Source organism: Podarcis liolepis, assembly GCF_965112155.1.
Source record: "Podarcis liolepis genome assembly, chromosome: 11".
Lineage (NCBI taxonomy): Eukaryota > Metazoa > Chordata > Lepidosauria > Squamata > Lacertidae > Podarcis > Podarcis liolepis.
Window position 1 is genome coordinate 48,909,848 of NC_139565.1, and position 22,670 is coordinate 48,932,517.

At 45.1% G+C, this 22,670-nt stretch overlaps 1 protein-coding gene across 9 annotated transcripts in view; it reads right to left on the bottom strand.

The window, feature by feature from the left end:
- Positions 1 to 22,670, bottom strand: part of RAI14 (retinoic acid induced 14) — a 92,995-nt gene that overhangs the window by 38,054 nt on the left and 32,271 nt on the right. The window lies entirely within an intron of this gene.

Below are 22,670 nucleotides of genomic sequence, written 5' to 3' on the forward strand. Positions count from 1 at the left end.
GGTGCGATCTCTCGTATTGTGGTACACTAGCGCACTACTGCAACTCAAAACGCAATGCCTGCATTCTGCCTTGTGCAGCAGAGCCCTTAAGAAATTGGATGCAAAGGACTGTTAGGAAGGAGACTTCACATGTTCTCTCACCCATAATAATCTGGTCCTCGCTGAAAAACAAAGTGTGGGGTTGCATTTGCTTGGAAGTACAGTTCGAAAGCATGTCAAAGTGCAAGTAGATAAATAGGTACTGCTCCGGCGGGAAGGTAAACGGCGTTTCCGTGCGCTGCTCTGGTTCACCAGAAGTGGTTTAGTCATGCTGGCCACATGACCCGGAAGCTGTCTGCGGACAAATGTTGGCTCCCTCGGCCAATAAAGCGAGATGAGCGCCGCAACCACAAAGTCGGCCACGACTGGACCTAATGGTCAGGGGTCCTTTTACCTTTCCCTTATCTTCCCCATCAAAAACATTCAGAAAGCCCCACTGAAACCTCGGACACAGCAATGTGCTCTGAAACCTAGTACATTTAAGCTGCAGATAGTAGGTAAAGCAACTCTTTCACATGCATAGAATTCACAAATATTTACAGTAATATTCCCTCCATCGCCAAGGAAGACAATGCTGTTTGACAGCTTGGGCTAACACAACGGAGGAAGGGAGTTGCCTCCGGTACTAATGAACTGCGGACACTGCTGCAGCTGCAAGCCAAGCTTGCATCACAGCTTCACGATCCAAGCCAAGAACTTAAAATGAAAAATAAACTTGGAACAAGCTACCATAACCCAGCTGCTGAAATTCAGCTTGGATTTTTGCTCCATTTGCTAGTCCCCATGCAAGTGGGGAGTTCTCTGCTGGCATTCACACTAACCCTATTTGGGCATTTCCTCACACGCACAGCTGTCATCATGCAAGGGGAGAGCACATAGGAGTCCACACTGTCAGCTTCATCACTGTCCACATGCTGAGAAAGTGAACTTTCTACCCATGAAGGCTCCCCCCACTATTCTGAACCCTGGATGACCAGGGTTCTAAACCATGGGAGGATGCTCCCAACAAGTAGAAGCTGCAGAAATTTGCTTTCCTAAAACATGGAAAGCAGTGAAGCCAGTGACAAAGAACCTGGCAGATATGCAGAGGCAATGGGCTTGTGTTCCAAAGGAAGGAGAAAACAGTGTGTGCGTGTGTGTGTGCGTGTGTGGCTTTTCGACAACAACAACTCCCCCCAAACCCTCTTTTTATAGCCCTCACACACCAATGCTTTGTTCAGCAAGGGAACACCAGTTCACAAAACAACAGATGAATTCTGCTCTGAAAGCAAAGCTGCATCCTAAGCAACCTTGAATTTCAACATGGAAGCGGTTAAATAAAGCAGCAATTCACCGTGAAGACATAAAGGGGGGCAGTTGTGCTGTGACTGCTTAAAAGCATCTGCACTGGATTAAGTCCACGAAAGCTTATGTCATAATAAATGTGCTAGTCTTTAAGGTGTCACAAGAAACCGTTCTTACTTAAAAGCAGTTTTAAGTAAAAAGGTGATTGCAGGCGTGTTTATTACAATTGTATCCCACCCTTTCTCCAAGGAACTCACGGCAGATTAGGAGGCGTTATTCCATTTCATAATAAATCCTACCCAAACCCCTGTGAAAAGCGTTAGGTTGAGAAAATGCAAGCAGATGAAGAACAAAGCTGAACAGATCTGAATCAAGGTTTCCCTTCGCAGAGTTCAGCACTCTATCCATTACTGGATTCTCAACCAACTTTGGCTAGTAAAATCCAAAGAATCTCTAACTTCATGCCCAACAGGAGCCATAAATCCATTTGCTAAGATCCCCAACTTGTGCAGAGCAAGAGAAAGGGGGTCACCCTCTTACTCAGAATCATTCTCATAGCCTAGAGCAAGTCAGAGAGAACTGTCTGTTTTTGACAGTCTTTTAGATTCTCATCTATCTGGTTATCACCTCTTCAATTCTTGGCACAAAGCAATCAGCTTCAGAGAGAACTCAAGCAAGCTTGTCCACATGTCCACATTCTGGAATACCACGGCTAACATTACAGTTCTTTCATTTGGCCTTTCCTACAATAGTTGCACATTTAAGCATGTATTTATGCAGAGTAGTCTGTAATTACAGCTTAACAGCATGATTTTTCTTCCACCTGTATGGGAAGCTGAGAACCACTTGCATTCAATGGTCATTTTACTTTAGACCATATATAGCAAAACAACAAAGACAAAGCAACGAAACATGACAAGGTCTAAAGCAGCATGGCCACCTTAATGGTAAAAAACTCTTGGTCATTTACGCTTGTCCTGTGCCTAGAAAGAATAGGTCCAAGCAGCTTGGCCTTCTCCCCCAGAAAACCTGCTCTTCAGCACTAATTCAGAACAAATGTCAATCTGCAGAAAACCCAATTGCTGTTTGTTCTAACTTAGCGCTAAACCGTGGACTTTCCCAGCGGAAAGCAGTGGGGCAAACGGAAGTGTGATTGAGCCCTTTTTGTTAACTACCAATGGCAAGAAACTGCCTATATAATGGCCCTAGCTCCTTGGAATAGCTGACTATGGTCAAATATATTGTCAATTAATAGATTAGCATTTGATGGTCAAATGATTGGCATCCTAGCCGTAATGCTCTCACTTCCAGAGGTGCAGCCCCCAGAAAAACGAGATATATGAATTTTACAGTTTACGTTAAACTAAAGGCTACACACCAAAGGATCTTGAGTAGGGAACAACAAACAGAACGCTGTCACCCCATTACAGAAAAGCAGGTCTTGCCACTTTGCACCCCAGCCATATGACAACCATTTACCACTGGACTTCACTCCCTTCAATATTAATTGACTTCTGGAGCAGAAGGAATGCAGTAGCAATGATACACAAACAGCACTCAAATGCAGTTGCAAAATTCTTTAATACCAGCAAGGGTGTGATTTAAAAAAACAATAAGATCCAAGAACCTTAAAAAGTGACCTCAGTATGAAAACTTTATATTTCCAGGATTGCATTTGTGTTGGAAAGGAACTCAAGACTATTAGTCCATCTAGTTCAATATTCTCTGCATTAGCTTTCCCTAACCTGCTTCCCAACAGGTGTTTTGATTACACTCTTGACCACTGGCCATGCTGGCTGGGATGGATGGGAGCTGTAGTTCAAAACAGTTGGGTACCAGTTGGGAGAGGCTGATCTACACTGGCTGAGGATGGCTCCCCAAGGCTACAGATGAGCACCCTTCCCAGTTTTATCTGGAGATGCTAGGGAGTGTACCTGGGCCCTTCTACATGCAGAGAATGTGCTCTACCACTGAGCAATGGTTGTATGTGCATACATACCAAACTGAAAAGATGACTTATAGTGCATACCACTAATTTTTCAACCCAAGCTTTCGAGGCAAAATTGAGTCAGGAGAAGGAACAACCAACAGTAGAGGCCACATAGGGTATGAGGGCCTCCCACTAAACACAGAAATATCCTTCAATTACCATATATGATAATTTTGTTGTATGTGACAGATATAAAAATAACTTTGGTTTGTTTTTACTTTTTTCTCTGCCAGAAACGTGCCAAGTATAAAGCCCGATCGCCTCTACTAATTCAAAGAGACACGTAGTGGGAATTTCCTGGAGACCAAGACATGCACTGACAGTGTCATCAGTGAAGAGCTTCCTACCACTTTTGCCGTGCCTGTTAATTAGGAGAGGGATCCTAAATGTATTTTGCACAATGGCCCATAAGTACGGCCACCACTGGCAACAAATTCTGCAATTGCTCTCACATAAAACTGGTTAAAAGGTGGAGGAAGACGTTACTATGGAATCACCAAATCATCTCAATGGATTTATTCATTTTTTAAGGCATGTGATGTAGCGGCTAGCATGCTGGGACTTTGAGCAGGGGCCAAATTCCTGATTAGGTCAATTGCAGGAACATAAGGGCCCTGCTGTATCAGAACAAGGGCCTATCGAGTCCAGGATTTTTCTCCCACCACGATTAGTCAACCAGGTGCCTACGGAAAACTGAAAGCGAGGCATGAATGCAATAGCACTCTCCCACTCATGTTCCTCCGCAACTGGTATTCAGAGGCATACTGCTTCTGATTGCTGGAGGTAATATATAAGCATCGTTACTAGCAGTCACTGATAGCCTTATCCTCCATGCATTTGTCTAATCCCATTTTAGAGCTGTCCAAGTCAGCAACTAGCACTACATCTTTGGGTAGCGAATTCCACAGTTTAACTAGGTGCTGTGTGAAGACATGCTTCCTTCTGCCTGTCTTGAAACTCCCACCCCTTCTGCTTAATTGGATGGCCCCGGGTTCTAGCCCTAGGAGGGAGGGAGAGAAAAGCTTCCTATGCTACCTTCTTCACACCTTATATAATTTTGGACACATCAATCTCCTCCCTGCCCTCCACTCATCCTTTTCTAAGAAGCCTCAAATGTTGCAGCCTTCCCTTACAAGAGAGAGATGCTCTAGGCCAGGGGTCAGCAAACTTTTTCAGCAGGGGGCTGGACCACTGTCCCTCGGACCTGGTGGGGGGGCCAAACTACATTTTTTAGGGGGGGAATGAACGAATTCCTATGCCCCACAAATAACCCAGAGATGCATTTTAAATAAAAGCACACATTCTACTCATGTAAAAACACGCTGATTCCCGGACCGTCCATGGGCCAGATTTAGAAGGCAATTGGGCCTTAGTTTGCCTACCCATGCTCTAGTCTCCTGGTCATTTCGGCTGCCCTTTTCTAGTGCCACAATATCCTTTTTGGAGGTGCAATGACCAGACCAAGTGCAACACTCGCCCCCAAATATCTGTGTAAGGGCATTGCGTTATTGGCAGTTTTATTTGCAATGCCTTTTCTAATGACATCCAACAAGGAATTTGCCTTTTCCATAGCAGTTGCACACTACATCACACACAAAACTGCTTTCTCAGGGTAGAAGTAAAAGATAAATAAAAGCAGTGGTGAAGAGCATGCATGCCACTCTGAATTCCTTGGAGAAGGGTCAGGATTAAAAAAAAGTGTTCATAATCTTACATCCACATCTTCCCTACATTAAAGAACCTCCCTATATTCTTTTAGGTGCCTTCCACCCACCTTAAATTTATATCCTGTCCTCTTTCCACTATGGAACCCAAGGTGGTATATATAACCTTCCCAACCTCATCCAGACACTGACCAGACCCACACCTGCTTAGCTTCAGCAAGGTGGTGGCCTCATGTACCTTCATTCCACACCCTGGGACCAGAGCATGGAGTGCTCACTGTCAGCAGTATTACAGGGACTAGCAATAAATATTTCCTCGAGACAGGTTCTGCTGAGCTGCAATTTGAAATGTTCCGATGATGGTTTCAACAGAGAAGAGAAAACGCCCCTTCTCCAGAAGATTGATTAAAACCAATGCTTTGAAAATAAGGATTGCCAACTGGTTATCTTGATAAAAAATCAATCTAACCTGGTCTCGGGGAAGTGAGCAGGACTTGGTAACACTATCGCATCAATTAGCACTTCCAAAGCATTTGAGATAACAATTGATTAGCTAAGGCAGTGTTAAGGAGAAATGACTGCTGGGAGGAGTGCAGAGAGAAGAAAAGCCATGGTGCATCTGCCCCAGCAAAACCGGACACCTTCATCTGCCCCAGCTGCAACAAAAAACAAGTCTCTCCCTTATGGGTCTCTACAGTCACAGCAGGCGCTTCAATGGTTAGACTTCACCCTTGAAAGCACAATCTTCCATTGTCTCCCAAGACAGATTGCCAACCAAACCATAAAATCCAATGTAGGAAGCAATATATGATTCCTCCCACCTGCTCAGCCTGTTCAGTACTAAATCATGAAATGGACTTGCATGGCTGCATGGCTTAAAAAGCCACCAACAGACTTGGTAGTCTCCAACACAGATTGGGAGAAGGTGAATCGCAGCCTACTAGCCAATTTCTGGTGGACCACCTGGTGTTAAGGATGGCAAACTGGTACTTCGTTTCCAGACTACAACTCCCATTATCCCCAATCTTTGGCCATATTGGCTGGAGCTGATTGGAATTGGAGTCCATCAACATCTGGAAGGCCACAGATTCCTCATCCCTAAATTCTTGCAAATAATGCACGACAGTGATCTGATCTGATCCAGACAGGCATTTATAATTCCAAACTCAAGATCACTTAGGAAAATGATCTATACCTTTGCTGTTCTAAGGTTAAAAGCATGAACTCTTGCTTTGTAAATTTAAAACACACATCAGTAAAACAAGATTATTTTAGTTTATGAAATAGACTTCTCAAGGCCAAAGTCAATCCACACCTGCTGTAAGATTTGACTTAAGCTGAACACTGCAAATGCTGTACAGTGGTACATTGGTTTAAGAACAGCTTTGTTTACGAACAACTTAGATTAAGAACGCTGCAAACCCAGAAGTAGGTGAACTTTGCCTTGGAAGGAGAACATGCTGAGTGTGTTCCATTTGTAAACTGAGTCCCCCGCTGCTTTGGGAAAGCACGCTTTAGTTTAAGAATGGACTTCCGAAACGGATTAAGTTCATAAACCAAGGTACCACTGTACTCTGTTCTATCCGAAGAGGCAAAGATTAGAAGGAATGTGCCTACAAAGGAAAACTTCCTCAAAATATGAGTTATGGAAATGAGACTGTCCCAAAACAAACTTTTTTTGGCAGAAAAGCAGCATGTACTCCAAGTTCTACTCAAGTTGCTGTTTAGGCTTTTTTTTGTTAGTTAAACAATTTTAAAAGCTTAAATTGCATGTTAAAAGGGTGCTATAGACATTAACTTTTGCTGCATGGAAAAGTTCAAGACCTCTTATAAATAATTAACTGTTGTCAACAAAATGGAGTGTGGGGAGAATGGGGAGAGATAATCTCTTCCAGTTGTAGAAAAGCCTATATATAGATTTGAAACGCACACATACAGATCATTATTCATATCTCAGCCTTTAGTGCTTGCTCTGGAAAGGATCTTTTCCCATCTTAAGCCTCAGCTAAAACACTGAAATAAAGCTACAGGGCTAATGACTGTGTGCGAAATAAGCATATGTTCAGCCACCTAACCAACCAGGGCAACTGAGGCAGATTCTTGATCGAATAATGAAAAATCTCAGCTTGTATAGAATAAGATGGCTCTCCAAGGTTCATCATTACAGATAGGGTCATCAACTCTATCAAGGGAGAAAGGAAGAATGGGGATTTGCCTAGAAAGGACTCAAAATATCCGGGTGTGGCAATTTGATGTCCCACTTACTGAAGCTGCTCTTCCAAATGACCTGTGACCAGCTAGGATTGTGCATGATGGTTACCCAAGAGCACAGAAGTCAGTATGTGCTGCAACATTCAGAACTCTATGCTTCCATTAAAAAACAACAACAAAGCAATTTTCTAGCCCTCAAGCCACCATTCTCCCAAAGCTCTCGGTTTCCACTCACTCTCTCAAAACCACCATCATTTCCTTAACCTGCCCATAGAGATAGTAAGAAATCCATACAAGAATACACAGACACAAGTGAATTGTGTCCTAAGGCATTTGCAAAGCAGATCCTCCTCAGAGCACAGTTCAAAATTATCAAAATTTTGTTTGTGAACCATTAAACCTGTAACAATTGTGGCTTTAAAATTCCGAGCATTCATGAGGGCTAGAACCATTCTCCCTTTAAAAGAAAATTCTCCACTGGCAATTAAAAACTGTAAGAAATCCTTTATTTTGTTGTTGTTTTTTAAAAAGAAATGTCCTGACAACCCTAATCCTCTCCCATCACCCCCCCCGCCCCACAACAACACCCCAACGTGTGCAGAATTAAGAGCCACAGCAGAAAGAGCAATGCTAAGACAAAGTGGGCCCATGTTCTCAGGCCAAGAGCGGAAACCGAAGTCTAAATCACTGGCAGCATGCAGCTAGCGTGTTGGCAAGATGACAGGCTGCCTCTCATTGTTCAGCAAACCTGCAAGTCAGCAATAAAATGACCGGTGATTTATTGCCTGTACTTCTCAAGAGAGGACAAGAGCAATTACCGTCACCACATGCAGCCCATCTATCTCAATACATCAGAAGGTAATTAAGAAAAAAAAGTGTGTGTGTGTAAAATGTTCACAAAGAAGGAAACACTCTGTATATCTTAACACTTGCATACGTATGTGTGGGTGTGTCTAAAAGATTTTGTAGAGACCAATTGACAGTCGCTCATTTCAAGAGTTCTCTTCTCTCCGGAAGTACCTCCTGCGACACCATCCGTGTTTTGATCTTGCTTTGAAACAGGAGAACAGAATCTGTGTATCTTTAGGTGTTGTTGGACACCCACTTCTATCAGCTCCAGACAGCACTGGCCAATCATTAGGAATGATGGAAGTTCAGAAGCACGTGGGAGCAACGCCTGCCCTATAGGCTTGGAATAGGAGTACACCTGCTTAATTCAGCAAATGTTGCTTAAATGCTGGCACAAGTACAAACTGAGAAGCTGTATAGGAAACACTGGAAGTGTGCCACATGCATGCAAAGAAGTTCTCTAGTAGCAGTTTTAAGGACTTTTAAAATCCATCACTTAGCTGATGGGTCTCAAAACTCTCTGGAGGGAATTCCCTGCATGTAAAGACAGGCTCCGGTGGATTAAGTGGACCAGTAGTGGGTCCAACGGTCAAGTAGGTGGTTCTGTACACGCTGTAGAGGGAAGTGAGGGGCAGATGGGGCTCATCAACCTGGGAAGGTAACCCTTGTAGGAGAAGAAAACCTCAGCTGTCTTGCAGGGTATCTTTGCAACTAGAAAAGTCTAAGAAGTGGAGTCCCTAAGACAGTTGGGATGGTGTCTTATATGCCTCCTTCCTGCAACTCCTGCAGCCAAGCTGGTGCAAAACATATTGCTCTGCTTTCTATTGGACCACATCAGTGAGGCCAAGAGGGGGATCGCGCCATCTGGGCAGCCCAGGACTTCCATACACACTCCTCAGGCTTCCACCCTGGGGAGGTCACTTTGATGCTGCTAATGCAGCCGTGTGACTTCACCCCCAGAGCTGTACTCCATTGTCTCTCAAGACAGATGGATGCCAATAGTTAGAATGCTCCCATAATACTGATAAGGCTTACACTGCATTTTGCTACCTGCCCAGGTTCTGCTTTGTCCCAAATGATGATCAGGTATCTCCTGAGCACATGGCAAAATCCCATCCTCCTTGCTGAGAGAAAAGGTTTTGATTCTCGCAGACGACGATCTCTGAAATGGCCCACTCAAAGGGAGCATGAAACACAGTGCTGTGCAACTGCTGTACTGTGAGGCTTTGGTGTTTTGGCTCAATGAAGGCTGGGGATTCAGTCCTCCAATTCCACCGGGCAAGATCTTTAAAACCACAAATATTTTCTCTTTAGCATTCTTGATTCTCCAGGCCTTTCTCAACACTTACCTTAAGTGGTTCACAGACCACACAACTAAACTTAGCAGAAGAAGCCAAAGGTCACTTTGAAATTAGATCATGAATATGACTGGCTAAAATCTTGTTTTGATACTCTTTGGTTGAAAACAGACCACCTCCGTATCAACTTCCATAAATGAGAAATATGAAGTGCAGACATAAGAAAAGCTTCAGGCCACTTTCAATTCAGCAATCCCTTCACGTCACCCATTTGCGCAAGCAACTGAACACAATTTTTCAAACTATGCCCATAATAATTTGTTACTAGTTCTGAGCATAGAGTTGCTCCACATGAGAGAACTTTTACATCCAAATACTATCTACATTTTGCAAGTTATTCTTCACATTGAGGTGTAAAATTACATGCAGGTCCTGCTAGCCAAATGCTCATGTGAAAATTCACTTATCCAAACATGAGGAATTAGTACTCAAATTTTGCTATACACTCGACAGATTCAGATATCTAAACAGCTGGACCTGCATGTAATAACAAATCACCAGCCTGTAAAAAGCCTAACTTTTTGTGTTTTGTTGGTCTGTGGCAGCCGTTTTGCCAGAAACCTTGGGTGGGTGGGTGGGAGGGAGGGAAATCAGACAAGAGAGCATTTTCCTCCTTTCCTTGTTTGCCTTTTGCAATGTTTCAGAGAGTTCTGAGAGACTCCCCCCCCCCATAATTTGGGGTCAAAATTCAGTGGATAGGAATGCATTAGAAATTTCCCCAAAGGAATCAATGGAAATCATAGACTTATTATGTGAACGCTCACCTAACAAATAATTTCCCAAGGATGCATTGTGTTCGGATAGCAAGAGCTCTGTGTACATAGGTCTGACAATTCACAGGATCAGGTAGCAGTTGACGTGGAAGACCTCTGCCTGAAAGGCTGGAGAGTGACTGTCTAAGCTTGTATTTTCCAATTTACATTGATTTTTCTTTGTGTGTCCCCCCTTCTCTTTGTTGTTCTCTGCAAATGTTTGAAAACCAATAAATCCCCAAGGCAAACAGCCAGGATACACTTTTTTTTTATTTGGTTCCATGCATTTTCAAAGTAGCAGAAGTCTGGAAAAGCCCTTAAAAAGAAACCCCTGAATTTCACTGTTTTAAAAGTAGCCCTAAAATTATAATTTGGCTTTTTGCAGCAGAAAACAATGGGTCCCTGTGTGCAGCTAAGCCAAGTATGAGCAATTCTCTGGAATCTGGGTGTATTTTTTCCCCACCTCTTCATTCAGCAACAAGAAAAAACCTATTCCCAGAAGCCATGTATTGTTGATGTACCTCTTAGCTGACTAGTTACCATCCAGTCTTCTAGGACAATTTAATTATAAAAGGAAATGCCTTTTGCATTCCTAAAGACACAAACACAGAAGTGAACACAGTATGATGGACGTCTTAGATGTAGACAATGAGATAGGTGATTCACAAGCTAATTAGCAACGCAAGTACTTGCTTAAAAAAAAAAAAAATTATGAAGATGACAAGTGTCGGAGATAGTAGCTTTGCACCTATCCATTCAGCCAAACACAAATTATCTGGACTAATTCAGCATCTTTAGGTAGCCTAAAAGTTTGAAGATACCACGAAATCTCATCCACCACCACTCAAACCAAGTCAGATTCCTTACAACCAGTAATGAAGGGCAGAACATTTTTCACATAAAATTTTCTGTTTCATAAGCTTCATAAGGACCTAGGGCATCAGAAAATATCCCTATGCAAATCTCCCTATAGCATCCTGTCCAGTCTGCGCTGCAATAGCTGCACTCTTGCATTATAAGGGGGGGACCCCATGTGTAATATGTAGCTCTGCCATCAAAGCACCAGTATAAAGACCATTACATGTGGAACTCCAACCTGAGAAGCTTCTTTTCTCTCAAACATCCTACACCCACAGCCTTCAACCTTTTAAGACCCAAAGCCCACCTTTTGCCCCAATCTCCAATCGGAAAGCCACTTTTAATTACAAATGTCTGTACCTTCCTCCTCTCCTTCTGGCGTGCATTGTTCTTTACTTCCTAATCTCTTTCTTTTTCTCTCACCACCCCCTACCTATTTTGCTTCCTCTTACAAAAAGAAAATGGTGGTGCCGCCACTGGCAAGATGAACCCTATCTTGATGGGGTGAAGAAACTTCTGATGAAGAACAGCTTTTAAAGAGAACTTGTGAAGAACAAGGAACAAAAAGTGTTCAGGAGGTGCAGCTGTTAGTACCTCTCTTCAAACCTAACATCCCAATCCCATTCAGGACTTCTCTTTTGCCTTTTCCTTCCTGGATTTGCACAAGAGGTGGCAGCTCACCACTGTGAGAAAGTAGCAACTGCTCTGAGCAAAGCAAAGGTGGGTTCCATCACATCTCCAAAAGATGAAGCAACAGAGCCAACTACTGCAAGAGGAGTGGTTTAGAAATTGGTTATCATATTCCCTGATACAGCAGCCAACAGGGATAGCTCAGTTGGTAGAGCATGAGACTCTTAATCTCAGGGTTGTGGGTTTGAGCCCCACATTGGACAAAAGATTCTTGCAATGGATTAGATGCCTTGTGGTCCCTTTCCAATTCTGTGATTCCATTATCTGTGTTCCTCTTCAGGGGCAGCCACTCATTTATCTATCCAGTTAAGACCAGTGTACTGGTATACTGTACAGTGGTACCTCGGTTACATATGCTTCAGGTTACATATGTTCAGGTTACATACTCCGCTAACCCAGAAATAGTCCTTCAGGTTAAGAACTTTGCTTCAGATGAGAACAGAAATCATGCTCCGGTGGTGGGGCGGCAGCAGGAGGCCCCATTACCTAAAGTGGTGCTTCAGGTTAAGAAAGGACCCCCGGAATGAATTAAGTACTTAACCCGAGGTACCACTGTATTTCATTCTCCAGGGAATGTTTTCTCCACCCTTCAAGGATTTTCTGTCAGGGTGCCCATGCCACAAGTCTGGGGGGGGGGGGCACTAACGCACCTCTCTCCCTCTCTCCCACCTCTTCCATCTACCATCTTGCTCCCCACCTAATGCTAGGGGAGACCCAGATTGCTTGTTGCGTGAAATTAGCCACTGAGCCACATGCAAACGCCAAGCTTCAGATCCCCCCCATCCCTGCTCTAGCAAAGTTGCTACCCAATAAAGTAAATTAATGTAAAAAATAAAAATAGCTGCTGTCTTCAAAGTGTGATCAATATTCAATACTGCAAAATAATGCTTTCCTTTGTCTGTTTTATTATTGAGTACATGCTGAGTGGTTTCCACGAAGAACGCAGATGTTCCAAAAGCACCAGGAAATCCAATAACCAATTTGAAAATAAACCCTCTTGCACCTATTGACTTTTCTCCACTAGTTAGCCCCCTACCCCAACACCAATGACAATAAATTTCACTGATTATATAACAGCACCATCTGTGCTTTAGTGCAACATAAGCAAACATATGCAAACTTACAAAGCTGCCTGGACCACTGCACCCCTTAAGCCTAGCAATGTCTACCCCTCAAGTGGCAATGGCTATCCAGGGATTCAAGCAAAGGAGGCCATCTCCAGGCCTGAAAAATCATTAGGCATGTCTAGGAGTTAGAATATGGCATGAAAAGGGCAACACCATCCATTTGTACCCTGCTGTTCCTTTCAAAAAAAGAAGCAAAAGGTTGCTTTGCAAGACAACACCAAAAGGCAAACAATATGAAACACTGAACAATGTGATGCTGCTGCAATGAACCGAGAGCTTTTCAATTCAATATTTAATAAAATAATAGTTCCATTTAGTGATTGTTGTTGGCATCTGCCTGTCTCGAGAGACAACGGAGGAGTGAAGTTAATCCACTGTGTTAGCAGCAGCGAAGTGACCACACCAGGGATCAAACCTGGGCAGTGTGTATGGAGGTCCTGGGCTGTGCGCCCAGACAAGACCACCTTCTTGGTCTTGCTGATGTGGTTCAAAGGAAAGCAGAGCAATGCGTTTGGCACTAGCTTGGCTAAAGGAATTGTTGGAAGTAGGAGTACAAGGCACCATCCATTGGCTACCCTCAGCTGGTTTAGCAGGCAAGTTGAAGCCATTCCCAGGGTATGGCCACTGTCACATGCTGACAGCTGCTGGAAGCTACAGGTGAAAACTGAGTGCAGGGTGGACAAACTATCACAGAAGGAGCATGACATGTTCCTCACCAGACATACTACCCCTCCACTAACACACACACACACACACACACACCCCTTTGTGATAATCTGTACAGAATTCATAAACAAGTTCCGCCACTGAGCCAGTGTTCAAAATTAGTCAGCCACATTTTGCACCTGGCTATCGGCCACTTGAGAATTCTATCAGTTATATTTTAATCTGCGCAATCAGAATGAATTTCAGGAACTAAAATGCTTTTCCTGAGCAGGAGCAGTCACCATTAAGAAAAAGAGGTTGGAACAGGCCAATATATTTGTGGATTGTCCCTGGATCGAGGGACTTTTCTTCTTTAAGTTCTCAAAGCTTTTAACCTAGCTCAAGGTTGTCATCTAGCCAGATGTTTAACTGAGAATCAATCACAGTCAATCCATCATTTGAAAAATAAGACTTGAGAGCCGTCTTGTCCCCCAAATGGCAACCAGGCATTCTGCTTTGGTGACTGCAACCTTGGTTTAAGGAGCTATTTGGGCACCTAGCTTATATATCAGAGTTTCTAACATTGCACTGAGCTATGGGCTCTTCCCAAGATACAGGCCTGCAAACTGATCCCTGCCCTGAGAATTTTACAATCTAAAATGTGGCAGTGGAGGGGGGGAAAAAGAGAGCAGAGGGAAGAGACAAGGCAAAGGTAACAATGGGCAGATTTCAAGCACACACATACTTTGGGCTTGTTTTCAACTGGGGAAAATGAAATTCAGGCATTAGGTTCACTCTTGCCAAAACTGCCAATGACAATTGTCACAATTTACAGCAATCATGTGCCCAGGTTGCTTTCTTCCCAGGCTAAGCTTCTTGCTGCACCGAGCAAGTAAGTGAGTTACTGTTTTGAACAGTTTCCAGGAACAGATGGGCGAAAGGAGTGACTAATTTAGGGCTTCCCACTCGAAAAATTACTTAGTAAAGTGCACTTCTCAGAAAGAAATGAGGAGTTTTTATTAGGAAAAACATACCATACTGAAATAACTGATTCTGAAGCAGCTTTCGGCAGCCTGCCATTGCCTTAAATCAGAAGTCTCTCCCCACCCCCACCCCCCAACTTCATACTTATGAAGCGGCACAAAACCCACAGGTTTTCCCCATAATAATGCTATCCAGTATTTGCTTTAAGCAGGTTGCATGTTCTGACCGATACAAATGGATAGTGTCTACTGTGCTCTAAGAGTTAGTTTTCTTCTGTTATGTTTCATAATCTTTAGAAGATCCATGTGTAATCCTCCCAAAACCAGGAGATGGAGCAGATGACTCAACCATATGGCAGAGGTCCATTAAAATGCTGCACTGTAATCATAAAATATGCAATGTAGTCAGTGGCCTCAAGAGACAAGAAAGGCGTCAGATATATGTGACATGGACAAGTATTCCTGGAAGCCAGCTGCCTAGCTATTTTTAAAAAGGTATTGCACAAATAGGCACGCTGCATTTTAAAGACGTCCTAAATCCAAAACAAACATTTTGAAGACTGATCTTGGAATATATAAGAAAGAAAGGAAAAGAATTCTGCATGAAGCACAAGCACCACAAATTAATTAATCAGTGTCTCATTCCACATCTGCCCATTTTGTTGCCTTTCTACAGCACTTTGCCCATATTAGGGAGAGTCGCTCTCTCCAAAGCGTCACACTTTTAACGCAAACTGGATGCATCATCTCCCTTGCTGGTAACACCAATTTTGAGTGTTAAAATGCAGAAAGCAAGCCTTTGAGTCTTACAAAAGAACTCTTTCATAGGTGCAAATATTCAGACACACACACACACACACACAGCCCAGGAAACATTGTGGGAGGATTCTGTGTGACTCAGAGGCACTTCAAAACTCCCCCCCCCATTTGATTAATATACTCTCAGGCAGATAATGCTGGGTCCTCCTCAGCCTAATGTGCACACATATGTACCCCAACACCTTTCAAAGTATAAGTACATGAGTGTTCTCTGCTAATCCTTCCTTACAGCTTTCTTCTGAACTGGTAGCCCACCGCCAGTGGTATAGCGTGGCTTGCTAGCGCCCGGGGCAAGGCAAGTATCCTCAAAATCACCAGCCAATAGGCAGGAACTAAGGGGCAATAGCTCCATGATCTACCCAAGTGGCAGCTGCAGCCCCATGAGCATTTAGCATGGTGGAGAGCAGGATAGGCTGTTGCCCAAATCTGCCTCTGTCCACCCATGCAAACACTGGGCGAATTTTCTGTGTGATGGGAAGGTTGCACTTTTATTATTACTACTTTTTTTCTTTTGAAATTTTGCGCCCCAACCCTCCCTGTGGCACTGCCCCTGCTACAGCACTGGACCGCTAAAATGCCTAGATAGGTGGGGAAGGGTCAACTTGCATTGAGAGCCAGTGTGGTGTAGTGGTTAAGAGCAGTAGACTCGTAATATGGTGAACCGGGTTCACTTCCCCACTCCTCCACATGCAGCTGCTGGGTGACCTTGGGCTAGTCACACTTCTGTGAAGTCTCTCAGCCCCACTCATCTCACAGAGTGTTTGTTGTGGAGGAGGAAGGGAAAGGAGATTGTTAGCTGCTTTGAGACTCCTTCGGGTAGTGACAAAGCGGAATATCAAATCCAAACTCCTCCTCCTCCTCCTCCTCTTCTTCTTCCCATGCTCGGCCATGTGGAGACCTCTCTGCCTCGCATGACTGCCGAGTGATGTGACGACCTCTCTGCCCCCACCCCAGAAACATGTCTACTTTTTTCTTTTTGCTGCAGCTTTCCAAATTGGTGGGGTCTTGTGGGGAGGGGCATGGGGGTCAAAATTAGGCACGAAGGCTGGTGCATGGTCACACCATTTTGACAGGCCTGGCAAGGTCAGATGCTGCAAAGCACCCTCTTCCTATAAGTCAGTAAGGCACTGGCATGCAAAAGGATAGCAAGCTGTAGTGAACCCTCTCATAGAATCCTAGAACTGTTGGGGCCACAAGTGTCATCAAGTCCCACCCCCCTGCAATGCAGGAATCTTTTGGCCAATGTGGGGCTCAAACCCATGACCCTGAGGGACAGGATTCCACCCCACAAGATCACAGTGCTCAAAAGCAGCATGGAAGGGAGCAGACACCCCTTTGAACAAGAAATGCGTTGGATGATGAACACTAAACATTAGCACCATGTGGAGGTGAGGCAGGTACTTTGGAGCGACAATGAAACCCACATTCATAAGCCACAATACAAGGTGTGTCATTCTTGTGACTTCACTGCTTTCTAAAAATTAGCAAGACACTATTATTTGACTGTATCCACTACACAACCCTTGTCTCTATCTCCGTACCTAATAATCATCTGTCTCTCCCTGGTTCACCCCAGCTTGATACTCCATACAGAAATAAAATAAAGTGTTGGGAAGGGAAGGAGGCTATTATCAGAACTGCAGCCGACAATAATAAAACTTGCAAATGAATTCCAGGGATGCAAGCTTTCTGCTCCAACCCCACCTTCGATCATTTTTCTTGGTATTATTTTGTTTAAAGTACAGTGGTGCCCTGCAAGATGAATGCTTCGCAAGACGAAAAACTCGCTAGACGAAAGGGTTTCCCATTTTTGCGTTGCTTCGCTAGACGAATTTCCCTATGGGCTTGCTTCGCAAGACGAAAACGTCTTGCGCTTTTTTTTTAAAGCCGCTTGAAGAGGCGCAGTTGCGACGAACCGTGCTTTGCAAGACGAAAAACATCGCAAGACGAAAAGACTCGCGGAACGAATTCTTTTCGTCTTGCGAGGCACCACTGTATAGTGACTTCCAGGTCAGGGATGGAATGTCTCAGCAGACCAAGATAGCCCCCGGATGTTTCATGTCCCCATTGTTAAGTGTTTGGTTTGCACTCGCTCATTCTTCTAAGTCTCCTGCTTGGACCTCATATATAGGCACTACCAAAAGCCAAAAGTCTGGAGGGGTATCAGTGTTGCGAGGGACCAAACGTGGGTGTATGAAACTACAGTGCAGCTGGTGGTACACTTGTGTGACAACAGCTGATCCTGCATTTGTTATGTGTGCTTGGGGCAGTGTCTAAGCAAGGACAGGCCTCCCGCCAAAGATAAGGCTCTACTGAAGATTGGCTCTACTTTGGAGGTCAAGCAACCTTGCAAAATGTACCCTAAAGAAGTAGTGCACTACTGCTGTCAATATGAAAAGCGAAGCCACCTCTTCTTGCCCACTTCTGTCTATTAACAGCAGCAACTGACCCTAAGAATCCAGCTGCTCACATGCATACTGAGTGAACAGCAGCAAGTTTCTACTAGCACTTGCTCAACTTTGCACCAAAGGCCAATATAAGCGTTGCGTCATTACAGGTACCAGCGTACACCATAGCACCTACTACCTAAAAGCTCCATTGAGATAAGAAACCAAAACAGGTTTTCCCACTGAAAGGGATAACGCATTGTGACATATCATTAGCAGAGCAGATCCGATGGTTGCCATTGAGTTGCAAAATCACCCCCCGGATGTTCACAGAGGACAGCAAAGTTGCTAATAGGGTGGAAGCTAAGACATTGTGACATGTGCACTGTGAAACTGCTACAAGTTCAGTCCCAAGTACTTTGATTTGCCTACAGTATATGCCAGTTATCCGTTGGAACTAAGGAAGTGACAGTATGTAGCTTAGCAACTCTTCCAGAGGATCTCTATGCTACAGACTGAAACTGACTTAACAGTAACCTCCTCCTAGTCAACCCTAAAACACACCTAGTTTTGTGAGGGATGATGGGAAGATTCTGCACAGGTGGATCAGCTGAGGCTTGAGATGAGAAAGAGAGAAAGAAAGTGGTACCTCTATGAGCCAAACTCTCTTCTTGAGCAAGTACCACCCTTGATCTCACAGGGCTTTGCTTCCCAGTCTCCGGGCCTGAAGCTCAATAGACTGAGCCTTCTACAATTCAGCAGTGATATTTGCTGCAACACCCCAGTGTGCGAAGGGAAAATGCTGGGACATGCGCAAGGGTGCCACCCTTAATTTTGTCTCCCTGGAATGTGCCGATTTGCCAGACTGTTGTAACTTGCGCCATCTCCTGTGTTCACCATAGCAAGCTAAATGCAAACATGGTTTTTGTCAAATCCGTTAATTGGCCCTTAGGGAACCAGGGAGCCAAGGGTTTGGAACAGGAAGAGCACAGGTGAAGGATTCAATTAATTTGCAGTAAATCAGGAGATCTGTACTTATAACTGAGATTTAAATGCAAGTTCTGCCACGCTAGAAAACCAACCTTTAGGTCTTTATTTCAGGGCCTTTGCCTTTTCTTGTCCTGCTCACACAACAAGCAAGTCTGAGAATCAGCAAAAGGAGTTGCAGTATGTTGCTCTTTGGAACCAGAACCCATAAATTGGCAGAAGACTTTAAATCAAGCCATCTTGTAAACAGCAGACAACTGAAATGTACAAGTCACAGGCATTTCCTGGAAACAAAATAGCTCATTAACAGCTTCTCTGGCGTTCTTTTTGTATTCCAGGGTCCTTTTTAAAGTGAATATGTATATAACGCATGCCTTTGAAGAGGGCTTTCCCAAACAGTCAATGTCAAAACAGGAAGATGCAAGTGGAAGATGGATGACAGCCAGTCTCACAGCTTTTATCAACCCTCAGCATACATCCTGACATTATATAAAATGACATTACTGGAAGCCAGTTCCACTGTTAGCTACTACAGCTTATGGCTAAGTGCACCGAATGCAATAGGGAATTGTGTTTCAGACGAAATATATTATGGGGTTTAAACATGCTTGCAAATAACAGCTGCCTTGAGAAGACTTTCAAGAACATCACTGACAATCTCAGCCCCATATACCAGTAAAGACTTATGAGCAGCTCATGTACCCACCAGACCATTAAAAATTCTTCCTGCATTTACAAAGAATCTGTTTCCCCCCATTCCCCACCCCAGAAATAATCTGAAAGGTGTCACACTGAGTTTTCTTTTACATTTTCTTTCAACAAACAAGAGTAAGCACGAGAAGTTATTAGTTCAGTGGGAATTTTGTTGTGTAATAACTGTTGCTAGCTCTGCACCGCTGTGCATAGATGGGGCTATAAAAATCTGCATAAATCACATCAGAGCAGCCATGATCTCTCCTTCCCAGAGAGAGGAATGGGAAGAAATGATGGGGAACCTCCAGGTGTGGTTGGATTCCCAACTTCCATCAGCTCAAACCAGCATGGCCAAAGGCCAGGAATAATGGGGATGTAGTTGGGCAACATCTGGAGGGCCACAGGTTCCCAGCCTCTGTTTAGAACATGTGTCGGCCTTCATGCTAATTTTCAGCCCAATCCTATGCAGTGGTACCTCAGGTTAAGAACTTCATTTGTTCTGGAGGTCCGTTTTTAACCTGAAACTGTTCTTAACCTGAGGTACCACTTTAGCTAATGGGGCCTCCTGCTGCCACTGCGCCACCGCTGTGTGATTTCTGTTCTTATTCTGAAGCAAAGTTCTTAACCTGAGGTACTATTTCTGGGTTAGCGGAGTCTGTAACCTGAAGCGTCTGTAACCCAAGGTACTACTATATAAGAATTACGTAGATGAAACTCACAGAGACTCATAGACAGTGTTTGAAACTCAGATATAGAGATCATTCAGCTGATTAGAGCATGGTGCTGATAACACCATGGCTGCAGGTTTGATCCTCATATGGGACAGTTGCTGTCAGAGCTGCTCCCCGATCCTAGCTCACAGAGGATCACGCTAGCCAGCGATCATTAAGTAAAAGTCTTTATTGAGTTACAGTTTCCATTCTCAAGCTGCTGCGTGCAACTCTACGTCTTATGGTTAGATCGGCGAAGCTCCGTCTGAGTCTCCGCCCCTTGTGCACCAACTTAATATCCTAGCCCTGCTCCACCTTTTCCGCCTGACTGTTCTCCTCTGGGTCCCTCTGCCCCCCGGGGTCTCTTCCCTCCGGGATTCCTCTGACGCCGACCCCCCGGACCCTCCTGTCTCCTTGCGCCGGGCTTTAGGACCTGGCTCCCTCTCCGGGCTGCCTACTGCGTCACTTTCCTGTGCATTTGAACTTGGCGCGCGCGCCCAACCTTCCACTTTCCGTCTGACCGTTTCTTCGCTCCCCGATGGAGGTGTGGCCACTCCTGACTCGTGCCCTCCCTCCTGTTGTGAGCTGCCAGCGCTTGATCCCTGGCGCCCTTCCTCTTCCCTGCTCTCTGGCGGTGACGCTGGTCCCGATTTCCAACTGCTCCCTTCTGAGTCCCCTCTGGCTCTATCTTCCTGGGGTGTCCCCCTAGGCTCCCCCCTTGCCCTGGCCACTGGTGCTCCTTTCTGTGAATCTTCTGATTCACTGGAAAGACTCGGAGATCTCGGGTCGTCGTCATCACTCATCTTTTCTTCTGCCTCCTCCCCCTCGCTCTCTGTTTCCTCCCTTGCCCTTGCCTCTGCTCCTGAACCCCTGACAGTTGCATATTTCTGCATTGCAGGGGGTTGGACTAGACGATTCTCAGGGTGCCTTCCAACTCTACAATTCTATGATATAAGCCAACTGCCAAATGGCATCTGTCAGGGCTGCCTCGGGTCCCAGCTCACACAAGACCAACGCCAAGTTCACTTTATATACAGAGATGTTTATTGCAGTTCATTTTCTGCTCCACAGCCGAGGCGCGCAGCCCCACGTCTGTTACGCTTAGACCGCTGAAGTCCCCTCTGAGTCAGTCCCTCTCCTGCACCAGTTTAATAAGCTTGCGCTGCTCCACCTCTTCCTTTCTCTCCTTTTCCGCAGGGTCTTCCTGCCCGCTGGGGTTTCGCCCCTCCTGGATTCCCCTGACGCTGAATCCCCAGACTGCTCTCCCTCCCTCCTGCGGGCTTTGGGACCTGGCTCCTCCTCCGGGCTCCCTGTACTTCCGCGCGCCTGCACATTTGAACTTGGCGCGCGCACCCAACTTCTAACCTTCCTCTTGACAGTTACACTACTCCCTTCACTACTCCCCTCCCCTTCCGGGAGGACGCCTTGCTCCGACCTCCCCTCCTTCTCTGCTGCCGGAGCTGCTTCCCCTGTCACACTGGAACCTCCACCCCCTTCGCTGCGCTTTGGCGGGGAAGCTGGTCCTGACTCCCAGCTGCCACTTTGGGATCCCCTGCTGGCCCCCTGCTCCTGACGCATCCCCCCTGGGACTCCCCTTGGCTTGACCACAGGCGCCCCCTTCTGGAAATCCTCTGATTCACTTGAAAGACTCATGGAATCCCTCGAGTCATTGTCATCCTCCTCCTTGCTCCCCTCGGATTCTTCCCAATCGTTGTCCATCTCCTGCCTGCTCTGTGCCTCTCTCCCTGAACCCCTGACATCATCTTATACCTAGGTGACTGTCTTTACAGTGGAATGTCTAGGGGGCTTTTTCTGCAGCGAAGTTGTTGGTGATTTCATTTCTATACAGCTTTATATTTTAAAGAAAAATCTCAAAGTGGTTCACAACACTTTAAAACATGAAATAGAACAAATTCAAGCTTCAAGGAAAGTATTTCAGATCCTTCTCAAAGTAACATTTTGCTCTTCCCCTATTTACCTACTTAATTTACAAAGCTGCCCCACAGCAGAAGTACTCTAGGCAACCACTTTGGTGGTGTAGTGGTTAGAGTGTCGGACTAAGACCTGGGAGATCCAGTCCCCACTCGGTCATGAAGCTCACTGGGTAGCCTTCTCACAGCCTCTTAACCTACCCCAAAGGGTCATTGTAGGGATTAACTAAGGAGGGGGGTGAACTTTGGAGAGAAAAAGGGTGGGATATAAATGCAGTAAACAAGCTCCTCTGCTTGGCTGCTTACGAAAGCTGGAGGGTCCAGCCAGATGGAGATATTAGTTGCCAGCCTGGCATCCAAAGATCTCCACGTAGTCACTATTGGACCCAAGCCAGTCGCAATACGTGCCTGGCAACTGGGGAATTTCTAACACTGCTCCCAGTTAAGGGCCTTTTCACACAGATGCTGAATGTACAACAGACACTATATATATGTCATAGGAGTTGTGATAGGCAGCTGGTTGTGTGAATCCACAACCAGGTGCAGACCTCAATCTGGTACCCTCCAGTTACGCTGGATTTCATCAGCACCAGCTAGCATGGTCCAAGTTCAGGGAGGATAGGAGCCGTAGTCTAAAACATCAGGAAGGGACCACGCTGGGGGAAACTGCTCTTTGGCAACTTTCAAAGTAAA